General features: G+C 30.5%; 1 non-coding gene across 1 annotated transcript; it reads left to right on the top strand.

The window, feature by feature from the left end:
- Nucleotides 1-8,295: 8,295 nt before the first annotated feature.
- On the top strand, nt 8,296-8,383 carry LOC149540522 (small nucleolar RNA Z103). Its single transcript, XR_016356582.1, has one exon. It is a non-coding gene; the product is annotated as a small nucleolar RNA Z103 (small nucleolar RNA).
- Nucleotides 8,384-13,754: the final 5,371 nt, after the last annotated feature.

The following is a 13,754-nucleotide window of genomic DNA, read 5'->3' as shown; positions in this document are numbered from 1 at the left end:
ACTTGGATACAAATCATAGTATTGCTAAACCTATAGCTCCCACTAGAATATCAAACCACCCTGGACTCTATTGTTCTTTTATTTGTTTAGTCTAGAAGACCAACTCAAGCTGAGGAGGAGTTCAACTTCTCCCTTGTCACTATCTTCATAAACATATCTATTAGATTATCATCTATATGTATCTTCTCCAACTTTAACTAACCATCATCCAAAATTGACCGAATAAAATGGCACCACAATTGTATGTGCTTTGTCTTTGAATGTAGAGAAAAATTCTTGGCAAGATGAATGGTAATCTAGCTATTTGTAAACACATAATTGTCCATCTATGGATTCCCCAACTCTTCTATGAAGAATTGAAACCATATCACCTCCTTGGCTTCCTCTTTAGCATCAACATACTCTACCTCTATAGTGGATAAAGCATTAACCTTTTGCAACCAAGAAATCCAACTCATTGATGTCCCACCAATAGTAAATACATAACATGTAGTACTACATCTAGTATCAATATCCCTTTCCAAATATGAGTCAACATATCCCTGTAAATTAGTAGTAGAGCCCATAAAATATAAACACTTACTAGATGTTCCTCTCAAATACCTGAGAGTCCATTTAATTGCATTCCAACACTCAATTCTAGGATGACTCATATACGTGCTAACAATTCCCATTGCATGTGAAATATATGGCCTAGTACATAACATGACATATCTTAAGATCCCTACAACTTAAGCATAAGTTACCTTGGACATCTTAGCCTCCTCTTTTGGTGGCTTTCAGTGCATCTCATTAGACAATTTGAAATGAATAGGTAAAAGTGTGCTAACAACTTTAGCATTCTCCATAGAGAAACGTTGCAACACCTTCTCAATATAATCAACCTGAGATAATGTTAATTTTTTTTTCTTCCTATCTCTAAAAAATTTCATGCCAATTTTTTTTTTTTTTTTAACCCCCAAATCCTTCATAGCAAATGAATGTGCTAATTATTCTTTTAACCCCTTATTGTGATCCACGTTAGACCCAGCTACAAGTATATCATCAACATATAAACATAAAACAATGTAGTTGTCATCATCTAACCTCTTAAAATAAACAAAATAGTTAGAATGACATCAATTATAACCATGCTCACTCATAAAATTGTCAAATTTAAGATACCATTACCAAGGTGCTTGCTTCAAACCATATAAACTTTTCTTCAATCTGCACACTAATTTCTTCTTACTTTTGACCTCAAATACTTATAGATGTACTGTATATGTCTCTTCATCCAAATTACCATGAGGAAAGGTTGTTTTAACATCAAGTTGCTCCAAATGCAAATTTTTAGTAGCTATAATACTTAGAATAGTATGAATAGAAGTCAATTTAACAAGAGAAAATATCTCATCAAAATCAATGCTCTTTTTCTGTCAAATCATTTTACAATTAACCTTGCTTTAAATATTTTCTTACCTCCATCCTCTACTTTCAACCTGTAAATCCATTTATTTTGTAAATCGTTTTACTTCTAGGCAACTTGCAGCAATCCCAAGTCTAATTTTTCAACAAGTATTCCATTTCTTCTATCATTGCAGACTCCCACTAAATCTTTCTATCCACCCACACAACTTCATCATAACATTTAGTTTCACCAACATCTGTTAATAAAATAGAATATAAAGAGGGAGAAATTTTTTCTAGAGGTCTACTTAGCCTTGTTGACCATCTAACATTCACTGGGGTGTGTGGTGTTTGTTGTTCTCGTTGTTGCAAAGCATGAGGGGTTGTTGGAAAACCATCCTTTTGAGTATTATCCAACACTATATAATCATTTTCTTTATTCTCGTGTTGTTGCAATAAATCTTTGTACACCACTTTCTTATTGGATATGACATCCATGCTTCTTTAAAATTTTCAAATCCCAAAGCCTATAACCAAATTCATCATTGCCATATCCAAAAAATACACATTTATTTAACTTAGCTTTTAGCTTGGTTCTATTTTTGTAATCTATATATGTGAATGTTTCACAACTAAATGTTTTGAGAAAAGAGTATCTCACATTCTTACCAATCCATGCTTCCTTTGGAATACCATAGCCTAAAGGAGTAGAGGGACATCTATTGATCAAATATACAATAGTATTGACAACCTCAACCCACATATTTAAGAAACAATAATATTCTTGTGGAGTCCTTGGAACAATTTTCTTTCTACAAATACCAATAGAGGAACAATAATCTTCAAATTCTTTGCTACAATACTCACCACCATTATTAGATCTGAGACATTTTAGCTTTTTACTAATCTCATTCTCAACCAAGCATTTCTATTTCTTAAAAGTTTTAAATACATCAGATTTCTATCCAAGAAAATAAACCCATATTTTTCTACTTGCAACATCAAAAAATGTAACATAATAATGAGAGCCACTAGGGGAAGATACTTCAGTTGGTCCTCATATATCTGTATGCACAAGCCTAATTTCTCATTTTTCTTTTCCTTCATAGTCTTTACAAAATTAACTCTCTTTTGTTTTCCATAAACACAACTTTCACATATTGATACATTTCAAACCTGGTAAAACTTTCTTTGAATGAAGTAAATTCATACCTTTCTCACTCATTCACCCAAATCTATTATGGCATAGTGCTATATCAAAATCTACATCTATCACATTCATTTTTCTTATAAACAATTAAAGTAGAAAGAAAAACCTTCCAATTTTTATCATTAAAAGTAACTATGCAACCCTCATCACCTAGTTGCCTTATTGAAATTTAATTTCCTACTTAGCCTTAGAATATGTCTTACCTCTTACTACAGCAAATGATTCCCATTCTGCAACTTAATCTTATTTTTTCCCTTTCCAATAAACTAACAAGATTCATTATCCCTCAAATAAACTAGCCCAAAATCCTCTTGGATATAATCAAGAAAATAACCTCTATGGGGAGTAGCATGAAATGAAGCCCCTTAGTCTAAAACCCATGAATCATAAACACTTTCTAAAGAAAGAAGCAAAGCATCCTCTTTGGATTTATTACTTATCACATTTTTCTCATTGCTCCCTTCTTATTTTTCTCCTTCATTATTCTTTCGAGTCCAACAATCTTTCTTCTTATGCCCTACATTTTCACAATTTCAACAATCTCTTGGTCCTCTAGATTGAGACCTCTTTCCCTTTGATTTTCCTCTTGATTTCCCACAATTTCCTAAATTCTTTCCTCTTTCAGTTGTTCTGCCTCCACTTTGTGTATTCAAAACACTTTCTAATGTAGTTCCACCTAAGTTTTTCTTGTAACGCCCTGCCGGGGAACCCTGAAGAAATTAACCTATAATGTCACTAAGTTTGCTAAACATTTTTTTTTCAAAGATTAAAACAACAAGAGATAACATAGTAGAAGCAATACAATAATAGTTACATCTCTCAAGGGTTCCATGATGTTGAATCACATACATAAGTTTTAAAAAGATTAAATATGATATGTAAACAAAGTCCATGTCATAGAATAACCATGTGTACAAAAACACACCTAGAAGAATATGCAAGTACATACGATGACACATGGCATAATCAAAATGCATAATCATCCTCTGTACAAGTCACAGGGTATGAAATGCTAAAATAATATACATCATGTTAAGATATAATATCTCATAGGATCCCAAACAATCAAAGTACAATAAATCAGAATATGACCATAAAACATAATCACAAGATTAGAAGAAAAGAATAATTGCACAAGTACATCCAATAATAACATCCATCTGTTGGATCTCAATGTTATAAGAAACACTACCACCCAACCTCGTATAACCTAAATGGCCCACTCTCACCATGCTGATGAGAGAATCTCAAGTCCTAAATAGATAACAATCCAAAATTGTAACAAGAATCTAGGTCAAAGATTCTTGATAGCAATCTATCTCAAAGATAACAAGTACACAAATAACATCTAATCCTAGAGGAAACAAAGACATGTAGGAAACCTAATATGCATGTGGGAAAGTGTCATCACATGAGTCAACTCTAAGATTACCTTGGTAGTTTCTATGGACTCTCGCCCCTTGGTGACTCTATGCAACATCATTATCCTTTATTACAGACAAGGCAAGGTCACAACCAAACATCCTCTCTACTCCCATCCTATACTGTACTAGAACTTGAGGCATGGGCAAGGTAAAACACTGACTCTTGTTAATTCATTTTAACCCATTTAATGAAATGTTATCACTTATTAATACAATTTACAATGGGTTACCCAGGTAGCCTCTTTAGGGCTCCGACCTCTATTGCAAGCCACTTCCTAGCATATAGATAGATAACCTACCCTAAGCTCATTGAAGTACATCTCATAAAATCACAATATTCACCTCAATCCTATACAAGCAACTGAAAAGCGCCAATAGATAATTCACAATATTCACCTCAGTCCAATACAAGCAACTGGAAAACACCAATAGATAAATCACAATATTTACCTCATAGGTTACACCAAGAAAATTACAATACATGAGCTTATAAAAAAGAACTCAATCTCATCACACGAATACATGGATATAGCTCATTGGTTGGGAATAAAATAATCGTGACAAAATAACATCACATAAGAGCATCACAAAAACAACCATTTACCAAGCCTCTGGTAAACATATCTATTTGGTCAAACTACTAGGTTTCCCCCAAAACCACCAAAAAATAAAACATGACATCTCAACATGCATTTGAAACAAGTGTAGTTATTTAGTCTTTTTTTTTATAAATATTATCATAAAAATTGATTTGCATCAAATTCAAGTTTATATTTCATAATCATATCTCAATTGGATAAAGGTTATCAATCATGCAATATCATCAAATTATTAATTTAAATAATATTAAATCATGAATGATTTAATTAATAATATAAATATATATTATTAGATTAAATTTTAATATCAATTTCATTTCTAAAATATTAATTTGACTTCTATTTAAGTCTCATATTAATATTTACATTTCCTTTAATTCATAATGCAACTCGAGATAACTCAAACTTGAAATTATAATTATAATTAAACTCTTTACAATTTCTCTCATAATATTTAATATCTATAACTAGATGATTATAAAATTAACTCAACTATAACTCTTCTTAAAATATAGCTACATCACAAATATATATTTATTAACTTATAACTCCACTTGCACTAATAAATATATAACAAGTTATAACCCACTCAATGTTTTTAAAAAAAGAACTAATATTAAAAACCCACTTATAAGAAAATAGGTCGTATTTATTTATTTAATTTTTCAAACAAATAAATGATTTTTTTTAGTTAATATTTTTTTAATTTCTAAAATTAATAATTAATCATAATTTTTTTAAATAAATAAATCTAAATTTTTTATTATATCTTTATAAATAAAAATAAATATTCAATTAGTATTTTTGCATGCCTTTGATCTCTCAAATCATGCAACCATAATATACTTAGTTTTCTATATTTATTATATTTGTTTTCACATGCATGCATAAGTTTAACTACAACATACTTTTCTCTCAATTAATCTTTTGTTTTTTCAATAAATTTTGCAATTAAATTATTTTAGATATAAGAAAAACATTTATCTTTATTTAGAAAATTCATGATAATCACACGACAAATTTAAAGTTCAAACCCCAACTATTCAATTTATTATTTTCTTTCAATTTTTTATAATTGAATTAGAAAGGGTTTTAAAAGAATAGAGTCATAATAATTGTCTAATTTTTTCTACAATTTTTCTCATTCACATTTTCTTGATTAATAAGATTTCCTTTTAAAAAATCTGCAACATAATTCTTTATCCAAAGATTGATAGAATAAATTAATAAGCATTATGCAAGCGCCCAGGAAGACATGAAGTAGACAAATCTTTCAATAAAATTCTACAATGAGTTTTCAAACCCTAACTTAAAATAACAGCTAAAATTTGAAACAACCTGTGAATGCATGCAAATTTAAACCCTCTGAAACTTTCAACAATTTTTTTGCTCCAATTCCAAATTTTGCTCCCAAAAACCTATCTGTAGAGAAATGAGCTATAATCTCCTAATAAAGAATTTATCAACCTAGGGTTTCAGTGTTTACAAATGTGCAAAAGTCTTTCCTTTTATTATTTTAATTAATTTAATTCTATGTGCATACTTTTTTACATTTTAATTATAAAAAAGTTCATTTAAATTATTCTCACTTGTATTTATTAAATAATAAGACATAATTAGAAAGTATATTTACTAATTTAACTAATAATAATATATAGAGTTCATTTTAAAAATAAAACTTCTAAATTAATTATTATTAAATAAAATAAATATAATTACACCAAATTCAAACTTTTAACTAAATCTCTAAATTTATTTCCTTTATTTAATTAAATTTTCAACTAATAAAATATAATTAAAATTAGATTTTTCTTTATAATTTTTTTGTTAAATTAAATCACTTAATAATATCTTTATTTTATCTAATTATACTTGAAAATTAGAACATACCCTCAAACTCAATAAGATAAAACTCGACTAAAAAAACAAAGTACGAATCAAACTCAAAGGTTAAAAATCTCAAATTCATATAACTTTGACAAATTTGAAAAAGTAAATAAATCATATACTTGTCCTATATTTTAGGATGATTAGCTTTAGTTTAGGATTTGGACTTGAGAACTATCTCCCCTCTTTTACCATTGACATAACTCATCATGGCAATTCAAGGAAGTTGATGCTTGATACCTGCAATCTACATAGATGAACATGTACATATACATATATATCTAAACTAAACAGATAATGGCGAGGAGTGGTACATCATGTAGATCCCAACTAGCAAGTGACTACAACTCCCTCCTTCAACCACATTAGAAATGTCAAACATCAAGTAAAACATATGTGTACACTATACACATGCAAGTATGTGGTAAGTAACCATTGAAAATCGTATATAAATCATCCAACTATCATCATGAAATAACTGAAATCACTATATGAAACATACAAAGCATCATCATTGGAAGAATAAACATGAACACATGAAATAACTGAGTATCAATTAGTTCATCAAATAAATTACTAAGTATGAAATAAAATCAATCAAATCAAGTAACCTAGTACCACTAAATCATAACACAACCATAAAAACTGGCCTAAAAGAATTCGACAATAAAACATGAAAGGTAAACTAGGGGTAGGCACTACATTTCCTACAAGTTACCTCGCTCATAATAACACCAATCACATTATCAAATTTTAGGGTATTATATCTAGAAACAAAATTACTCACATCCATTACCAAGCCATTCTAGCTTTCAGGCAAAGAACACAAAATCAAGAGAGCCCTAATTTCTTCATCAAAATTGATATTTATAGAAGATAACTGACTAGTAATCATATTAAACTCATTTAAATGATCAACAACATATCCACCTTATATCATCTTCATATTAAATAAATGTTTCATGAGAAATACCTTGCTTGAAGTGGGGGGCTTTTCATAGATTTTGTTAGGGTTTGCATCAACTCTTCTGTCATCTTAGCTTTCGTAATATTAAATGCCACCGATTGCGCTAGACATAAATAAATACTCAAAAGCATCTTTTGATCCTAGATTTTCTAGTCCTCATCTATCATAGTGGTTGCTTTTTTAGATTGTCCTTATAATGGCCACCATAAATCTTTATGATAAAGATAGTCCTCCATTTGCATCTTCTATAACTGAAAGTTCTACCCATTAAACTTCTCAACCTTCAACTTACCCTTATCTGCCATAGCTCCCACTCAATTACAACACTCTCACTCAACTGTGAGACCTTCTCTAGAGGATAGCTAAAAAAATAAACTATGATAGCTCGCTCTTGTTGTCTTGCATTTTGTTACCACAAATTGTAGGTAACAATACGAAACTTTTTCAAACTTAGTTTCGCATTTCTCTGAGTTTATTTCATTATTTAATTGGTTAGTATTGATCAACCAATCAATATCAATTGATATAATGAATCATTTTATTGAAGGCCTTCGTCAAGTCTTTTTCATTTTGCTTTCTGTCGAGCCTTTGCTTGATTTTTGAAGCCTTCACAGTCTGTTCTTTACTTTTGAGTTTGCATTTGCTTATTTTTAGTCCTTTGATTTTGCTCATGTCATGCCTGTTGTTTTCCCCTTCGATTCAGTGAATTTTCATCTTTCTTATAGATGTTTTTTTTTTGCTTTCATTGGAAAATAATTTCTTCCTTTTTTTCCGTTGTTATGCTTTTAAATAAATTGCTTGGCTATTTTTCCTGTATGGATGGAAATGAGGAATTTTTCCCCGAATGATCGACAATGATTCAATTGTGTGCGTTCTCTTTGGAGATAAGCCAAATTGCCTGATCCATCACTTTGTAATCGTTCTTCTTTCTGATTTATTTTTTTGACATTTTTTAGCGGCCAAAGCCTTAGGGTTATATTTGTTTCGGTCATTATATAGGGCTTCCGATTTTTTTGTTTCTTTCCCTCCATTAATTTAGGGCTTCATGCTTTTGGTATTTGTTCAGCCATAGATTAATGGTTTTATAGCAGAAGATCGGATCCTCCTTTGCTTCATTGTGAGAAATAAAATTATCTCAGACAAATTTATCATTGCTTTGTTTCTTTCATTATCTGAGATAAAATTAATCATTCGTTATTTGTACCTTCGGTGTTGAGATTTCATTATCTTTCCTTGTCTGTACCATCATTACCATCGTTTTTGAGATTTTATTATTTTGAATTGTTTGTCCCATCATTTTTGAAATTTCATCATCATTCGTGAACTGTATCATCGGTTCAAGAAGAATTATGTTTTCCACTTTCATTATTTGTACCGGAATTGTGTGTATTACACATCTTTCGATTAGGGTTTTATGGATTTATGAATGAATGCATTGTTTTGCATTATTATTTTGTTCACAAGTAGAATGATACGGTTGAGAGTTTTTCTGAAAAGTCTCGTGTTATTAGGTTCTCCAATGTTTGTAGGCTGAAGTTTATTTCATGGTTGGCATATTTTAATATTAGATTTTTTTTAAATTTAGTATTTATATAGTTGTAATTAATTAGGTTTGTATTTTATTTTATTTTCATTCTTGATTACTCATGATTTGTTTCTTCTGTACTTTCAGGGGCCACGAGAAGAATCTACTCATCACTGAAAGCGAAGTGAACATGTTGGCAGACAGAAAGCAAAAGCCATAACAAGACTACAGGTGTTGCTCAGCATCATCATCAATTTAGCTATTAGACATTTTATCCATCTCCTTTAAAAATCCACTGAACTATTTATTATATATAAAATATAGATTAATGAATTTGACAGAAGGAATCATAATCATAATTTTTGTCAAGAATGTGTCAGCATAGTTTGTAGATTTATTAGCTCTGATGTCAGCATAGTTTGTAGATTTATTAGCTCTGATTTCAGATATTGTAACTACCTAATGAATTAGATAATGAATCTAATTGGTTATTGAAACCACTGCAAAAGAAGTTTTCTGACGTAGCATCTTTTGAAATCTTCAACTAATAAATTTATAATTGAAGGGAAAACTAGAAATAGTACCGACAGCTTGTTTTAAATTTTTTGTTGACTAGATTCGTGGAAATTTGAGAAATATTGTGCACTTCAGATCTCTAGTTTCTTTTTAAGTAAATTTTGTTTTCTATTTTTATCCATGGCTAGATGGTGAGAGCTACGCAATGCCAATATCTACATGACCGTGATATTTGCTAATAGGAGCTGACTGAAGATTATACATTGTATTTAAAGGATGTTTATGCTTCATCTCATTTTAAGTTTTTCAATTTAGGTTCATAATGTGGACTATCATTATATTATCATCATAGCTAATATGATGTCTTGCCAGGTACCAAGGGGACTGTTACTTGTTTTGCGTCATATTTGATTTGCACATCAATTTTCAACTCTAGTATGTCAATAGTCGAGGATATCAATGTGAGAAATTATCTCTTTTATCTCTTAAACTTGAGAAATTCTCTCTTTTATCTCTGTTAGGGATGCTCTGGGAGTTGATGATAGAACATTTGTCTCCTTTAGCACTATTGTTTATGAAGCTATGGTTACAGACTGGATGCAAAATCTGGAGGTTGGCATTCTTGCTCTCATAGAGGATGGAGTCAAGCTGATTGGCCAGGCTTAACTGGCACACTCGAAGCTTTGACTGCTTCGAGTGGCCGGTATGGGGCCCCGTAAGGATTCTGCTTTCATTATATTTTTCGTTAGAGTTATTGGTCACATCTTTAACTCCCCCTACCACAGTTACTACCATGGTTAGTTTGACTCTGTAACTCTCTACCGCCACAGTTGCTATTACATTTAAAATTTGAATGTCTCCTGCCCAACCCTTTGCCCGCCTATTTTTGGCATCAATAGATCAGAAAGATTTTAGAAAGAGTTTTGTTTTTTTTATTGTTACCTTTTTAATCGCTGCATTCACCAATTTAGTTTACTGTCTTCTCATGCCCATCTTCTCACCATTGTTTGATTTAAAATTTGAATAATCTTGACGCATTTCAACATCTTAGTGCATCCAGGTCCCGTTCTATAGGCTGTTCAGTCAGCAATGCAAGTCGTCTCTCCATCAGTACTCCTCAAACAAAAGTAGTTCTACTAAAGATGCTTCTTCTTTTTTCGTTAAATCTTTCTATACCAGGTCTCAAAAGTGCCAGGAAATGGAAGGGTTTTAACGTTTCTAGAATGTATAATTTATTTGGAATAAGATGTCAAGATGTGTGAACTAATCTATTTGATTTTCTCTAATTCCAATAGCCACAAATCTTGTCCATGCATTCTATGAATTTTTTTACAGAAGCTTAGGTGGAGATGAGCAATTTTTTTAAGGTAGATTCTTGGTAAGATTATCAGTCGAGTGGGAAATCCATCCCACTGTTATAAAAGAGCAGGATTTCAAGTATAATGTTTTATGCTGACTCAGATGCTTTGATGATTTTGAATCAGTTTGTATATGGCCTTTTAGCGGTTATATCGTAAGATTAAATTTTTTTAATGAAATGTCAGGTTCTTGTCCAGTCGAACAGAATATCTACATACAACTTTTATTGTCCCAAACTCTCTTGTTTCTTGTTTGTATATCAATTTTTTCTTCAATATGTCAGGATCAAAATGCATTTATTTTCTTTTCTTTTATTATGCTGCTATGCAATGACTAAAATTATTTTATTTTCTCTTTAGTTCATTTTAGTATATTTAATTAATATGGTTTTATTCTTATATAAATTGAGAGTTTTGTTATATATCTATACTAGAATATGATGTGTTGTATAATAAAAATAAGATTTTAATAATAAATTTTTAATTTATTCAATGCAAAATATATAATATTTGAATATAATCTTATGGTTGTATTAGAAATTGTGTATTTAATAGTTATTTTTATTGATTTGCTACTTACATTTGTTGATTGAATATTTATATCTTTTAGAAAATTGTACTAATAATTATGACTTTAAAATTGTTATTGTTTTAAAGACTACTCATAACAAATGTACCCCCAATTGCAAAAAAGTAACCAGTGATATGAGGCCACATCAACTACACATCTTTTTTATATTATCATCCACCTCATCTTTTTTGGTTTGGGTGTTGTTTTGGACGCCTTGGTAAAAAGCATGTTGATGCATCATCAAATTTGATGATGTAATCTCAAAATCTTAATTACAAATAAAAAACTTACCATGTAAGATCTTGTAAAAGGGAGTGATGAAATTTTCAAAACCTGAAAATGGGGTACTCCATTATTGGACCTTCTCCCCTAAATGTCAATTAAAATTATTGAGGGGAATTGTCACTATTTGATCCATCAATAGAACATATTCTTATTATTTCCTAAATATGAAACATCAATATATATTTTTCAAATTACTAGTCATAATTTATCCTAACACGTGTCATTAATAAATTGAAATCTATACAACTATTAGTCTCATACAAGAATTTCCAAATCTTTAATAATAGAGTAATTTCATGATTTAGTCAATATTTGTAACAAATTCACTCAATTAAGGATAAATTTTCATTAACCTATTTGAAGTAACCTTTCTCATAGCACATAAACCTACTTATTAGACTAGCACATCTATCATAGTTTACCATTTAATGTATTTCCAATGTTATCTTAACAAGTGAATTCCTTTTATATAGAAAAGAAATTTCTATAATTTCAAAACCTTTACTAGGAAATCATGTTGTCATTTATTAAATCTATAGTTATTAAAATCTAATTTGATTAGTCCACTAGTCATATATTCTAATTCATTATTATTTATCGCTAACTGATTCATTTATTGTGTCACTAAAGACGATCACCTAATTTACTTTTTAATACTAGGCTTCTTGTTATGTATGTACATTAATTTAAGCTTATAATAATTCTGAATGAACTTGAGTACACCTAATATGGAATGTAATCTCAATGGGATAGTTTTGAGATGACTAAGAGAAGCAAAAGCGACAAGAGAATGAGAGCTTTTGAGTTTGTAAAGGTTGATGACGAGGAAGATGCAAATAATGGGAAGCATGGTGTTTGGTCATTGGGTGTTGTTATTTATTTTATGGCTTTTGTTGTTCATTGGTAGAGTTTCTATGTTGGTGAAGGTCTTTTTTTGGGCTGAGGTTGAAAAGTTGGTGGTTGTGCTATATTTCCTTTTTAGCTTCTTTAGTGCCCATCTATGGCTTTTTTCTTTTTTTTTTCCTCTATTCTCTTTAGGTTTTCAAAGCCTTCTCTTCCTCTATGGTTGATTTGCATGGTTGGGGCCTTTTTTATGGTGTGTGTTAGTGGGTTTTTTTTTTTTTTGGTATCATTTAGTGGGGGTTTCTATTTAATATTGTGACTCTTTATCTTACTCCTTATGTAGGTAGGAATATTAATTCCCATCCTCTTGGTGACCCTTCTCTTTTTCTTGTTGTGAAAGGTTTATGTGGATGTTGCTTTCTTCAATGTGGGCATATAGTTTTTAGGTGTCATTCATCTTGGGTATCCTACTCTATCTCTATTGGTTCTTAGCTTTGTGGTTTTTTTTTCTCTTTGGTTCCTTTATGGTGTGTTTTTCTTTTTCTTTCTTATGGGGTTTATCTTTGTTTCCTCTTTGTGGGACTTTTTGTTGGTGGATTTGTTATTTGATGGGTTACATCATTGATGTTATCTTTCAAAATCTACCATTATTCTATTTTTGGTAAGGGATTGTTTTGTTTAGGTTACACTTGTCCTTTCTTAGGCTTGGTGTTCTCTTTGGTGGATATTATTAGACAAGTTTCTCTTATTCTTGTTTGTGGTTGAGTTCTTCCTAGCGAGACTCCTATTAAGGTGAGGTCTACCTCTTTGGAGGTGGAGTCTCTTTGTGTCTTTGATGTTGGATTGGTTCATCTTGATCTTGTTCTCTTCTTTCATATATGTCCCATTTGAAAGAACAAGGCATCATGCACATGATTGAGAAGGGGGTGAATCAATTGTCTCCGCAACCTCAAAATGTTAACCAAATCATAACAATGAACCTCATATATTAAAGTTAAACATGAAAGAAATAATTTAAAATAACACATAGCACCAATATTTTTTTACGTGAAAACCTTGTTGGGGAAAAATCCATGGTGGGGATAAAAGCCACATGATAATATACTTTGTTAAGTGCTTTATCCAGTTACGACTATTATAAGGGTACTGTGTGCATGGGTTCAAGAACTTTTCCTAGAAC

Source organism: Cupressus sempervirens, chromosome 9, assembly GCF_028749045.1.
Source record: "Cupressus sempervirens isolate cs-2001-9-10 chromosome 9, ASM2874904v1, whole genome shotgun sequence".
Taxonomy (NCBI): Eukaryota; Viridiplantae; Streptophyta; class Pinopsida; order Cupressales; family Cupressaceae; genus Cupressus; species Cupressus sempervirens.
The sequence above is the reverse complement of the archived record's forward strand: the minus strand, read 5'-3'. Positions and strand labels throughout refer to the sequence as shown.